General features: G+C 31.4%; 1 pseudogene; it reads right to left on the bottom strand.

Moving 5' to 3' along the window:
* Positions 1-327: 327 nt before the first annotated feature.
* On the bottom strand, positions 328-1,844 carry LOC139868418 (tropinone reductase-like 3; annotated as a pseudogene).
* Between the last annotated feature and the right edge of the window lie 1,922 nt (positions 1,845-3,766).

The following is a 3,766-nucleotide window of genomic DNA, read 5'->3' as shown; positions in this document are numbered from 1 at the left end:
CAACATTACCGATAGAGGGAGAATTGGTTTTTTTAGCCTTCCTTTGTCTTGTATTGGTCGACAATATATATATTTTCTGCTAGTTAGGTTCGAACCTGTGACCTCTTGTAAGGAAATCAGTTGCATATTCTTTGTAAAACTAAAAAATCTCCATTTCTCATGGAGAAGAAGTTATAATAGTGTTGTCCAGAATTTGTTACGGTTATGAATATTTCTTGCGTTGTCTTTGACACATCCATTGGAAAGAAGTTTATGCATTTTATTAATGCTCGAATGTTAAAAAAATGTCAAGGCACTTGACACTCTTCAAATTGACTTATGAAATTATCAATAAAGGACAATTACCATGGTTGGGTTGTTGGTAATGTATTCAGCGAAATGGGTAGGTAACCCTGGAGCGTCACAGTTCACACGAGTATGTAGGGCTAACTCGGTTGTAAGAGCCTAAACACATAATATAAAAAGAAATATTAGTAAGATGGTATTGGAATTTTATAAGAAGAATACTCAAAGATATACATTGATACCTTTGTAAGACCAAGAAGAGCGATTTTAGTGACACCGTAAATCGCCAAGCCTGCTGGCGGTTGAAAAGCGCTGATCGAGAAAATTAAAACAATTGATGAACCTTTCGTCAAGTGAGATACCCTGCCCTAGTTGCTTACAAAAAATAAAAATAAATAAATACATGAAGAAGCAATATATGCGTTTTAACATTAATTTCCTATAGCTTGTCGAGGGATGTTTCTTTATTTTGAAGAATGGCATCAACAGAAGAATTACAGCAGAGCATTCGATACTACTACACCAATTTTCCCATATCAGGAAAAAGAGAAATTCGAATAAACAAAGCTACATAATCAACATGATCACGCGAAATTTAATAGGTTCACATACACACATACTGATCAGTTCATCTTAGGCATTTGATTTATTCGTTCAGCAGGGCCCTAAAGTTGTACTTATTGAACCAAGATCTTTGGCTTGGATGATTAAGTTTCGAGTTTGACAAGAATGCTTGTATGCCCAGAAAAATGAGTCGAATCTTGATATCAGTAGAGATTCTTGTGATAGACCAATTGATGACTTATTCAAGCAACATTCTTTTTAATAAAATCAACTCAGGTAATTTATGATGAATAGCCAAACTAATCAACTTAAACATGTTAAACATTGAATAACATTAACTAAATTCTGATAAACTGGCAACTGCTAAGAAACTTCAAGACAAAACCCCATACCTAGAAGTAATTCTAAATCACGAAAACTAATTGCGCAATGCAAACCTGTCTGCTTAAGATGTTAAACCAACATCATTTTCTTGCTGAAATTTATTAGTCAAATCCTTAAGCTTAAATAGCTTTTGAAGAACAAATTTTGCATTTTTTAAACATAAACATGTCTCAACTTGCTTTTCAATATGACCAGTCAAGCACTATTTAAGTATTTTCTAATTATTTGCACTTCACAAACACTGATCTAAAATTGAAACATACAAATAAAAAAACTTGGTTACCTGTATAATCTTGTTAATAAGATTCCTTATTTGTTATGCATTAGAAATATAACATACCAAACCCATTACTTCAATTCCTTGCTCCTTAAGCTATTTAACTGCCTCATCAACATTTCTCTGTCCTGATTAAGAAAACATTTTCATATTTAAAGTCAACTCAATTTTCTCAGTTCACCAAAAAAATAACCACATGTCTTCTAAATGAAATTACAACAGAAGCACCTTCCACACCAAGGCTTTGAGCAATAGTATAACCTATACTTTGTGTTGATGTTGTAATTATTGAAACTTTACCTTCAAATCTTCTTCTAATTTTTTAATTTTCCATTATTATTGTTCTTGTTATTGATCAATAAATCTTACCGATTAGAGATTGATCGAGTGAATTTTTTTTCTAGGGATTTTTGGAAGACTTTAGGTAAATGGTTAAATGAAAGACTTAAGGTATGTACCTTCTATAAGGCAAATACTTGAAGTTTGATGTGTAACTTCTCGTGATGATGTAAGTTGATGCTGCCTTATCCGAAACTGCAGACATGGACAAATTTCATTTTTAAATGCTGCAAGAAATATGTTTTGTGAACTATAGATCAACACTAATTTTAATTAAGTACTCATTTTAACTTAGACCAAGTGGTGTTGAAATTTAAAAAGAGTTTACCTCGGAAGCTGTAACGACCCTACTTTTTCCGTTATCTTTTACCGTTAATTATTTAACGACCGTTAACTGTTATTCGTGCCACGTCATATCTATGACCTATATTATTATTTTTGTAATAATATATTAATTATTATGTGTTAAATGAATATTTGTATTCATATTTTAAATCGTACGTTTCTACGTGTCGCGGATTTCTATCCGGCGAATCTTTTCGGTTTTCAAACCAATGGTCAAGCTGTTGGGATTTTTAAGTCCTAATTATTTTAAATATGATATTTTAATGTCATAGGTTTATATATAGTGTTTATATATATTTTTCGCCGCGTATTTGTTATTTCTCTGGATTTTCAATCGCGTAGTCGTGTTTTCGCGTTTCGTGTTTTGATCGGGCATTCGGGCCACAAGGAAGTTGCAAGTTATCAAAATTGGGATAGTGGGGCCCACACCACTCACCCCATTCATCCGAAACCAAGGGGAGGGGTATACCCCCTTTCACTTTGCATTTTTTTTAATCATTTTCTCATTCACTTCTAAATTATCAAAACCTTTATTTTAGTTTGCTCTCTCCTTCCTCCCTTCCTTTTGGCTGTTGCACCTAACATCACCATCATCATCATCCATCCACAAAATATTACTTGGATCATCAAATTGTTTACACAATCGGATTCCTCATTCCATTCTCTACGCGCTCATATTAATCAATTCTTGATTAGGGTATAAACCCTAACCCTAGCTTTTCAATTTTTTCTTATATTTTACTGATTTTATATGTTATTATGATAGTATGATGCTTATATGTTATTGTATTGTTGATTGTGTGACAACCCGGAAATTTCTGACCAAATTTAAACTTTATCTTTACATTATTCCGACACGATAAGCAAAATTTGTTAAGTTAAATCTCAAGAATTTTAAACTGTGTTCATTCTTTCATTTAACCTCGACCAAATTTTGACGATTCAAGAACCATCATACAATTTAATATGAATATGTATATGTATATATGTGTATATATATAATATAACTTGTGAACTTTAACAAAGTATTAAACGTATAACACTTTAAGTGAACATATTTGTTTAATATGATTATCGATGGAATTAGAAGATAATATCAAATGATTGATTTATGAGATACATTGTATGAATATGAGTCTCTGTTGAGAGGTCCACTTTAACTTAGGAAACTTTTCTATTAAACAGTATTCGGAAAGATGGTAAAGTGATTTACATATAAGAACATAGTGTCAATTAACGAGAACTAGACAAGAGTTAGTGGAGATTCCTATTTGATTTTCAATTCATGCTTTACAACATTTCCCTCGTGATTTTAATAAGATAACTATTTTAACTTTCATCTTAAAGTTGAAACGTGGAATGTAAATAACTTAGACGTTGGATATCGACATTTTACATTAAGATGATTTCATACATTTATCTAACCTTTGGACTTTATATCACGTTTCACCAACAAACATTAATTTAAAGACTTGAAACCTATTAGGAGTATATTTAATCTTGCTTTTCTAAAACGTTTTACGATATAACAACTTCTACTATTATAATCTTTTTAGTGAAATGATTCTTAAA

Source organism: Rutidosis leptorrhynchoides, chromosome 9, assembly GCF_046630445.1.
Source record: "Rutidosis leptorrhynchoides isolate AG116_Rl617_1_P2 chromosome 9, CSIRO_AGI_Rlap_v1, whole genome shotgun sequence".
NCBI classification, from domain to species: domain Eukaryota; kingdom Viridiplantae; phylum Streptophyta; class Magnoliopsida; order Asterales; family Asteraceae; genus Rutidosis; species Rutidosis leptorrhynchoides.
This window is presented reverse-complemented; position numbering and strand designations above follow the sequence as displayed.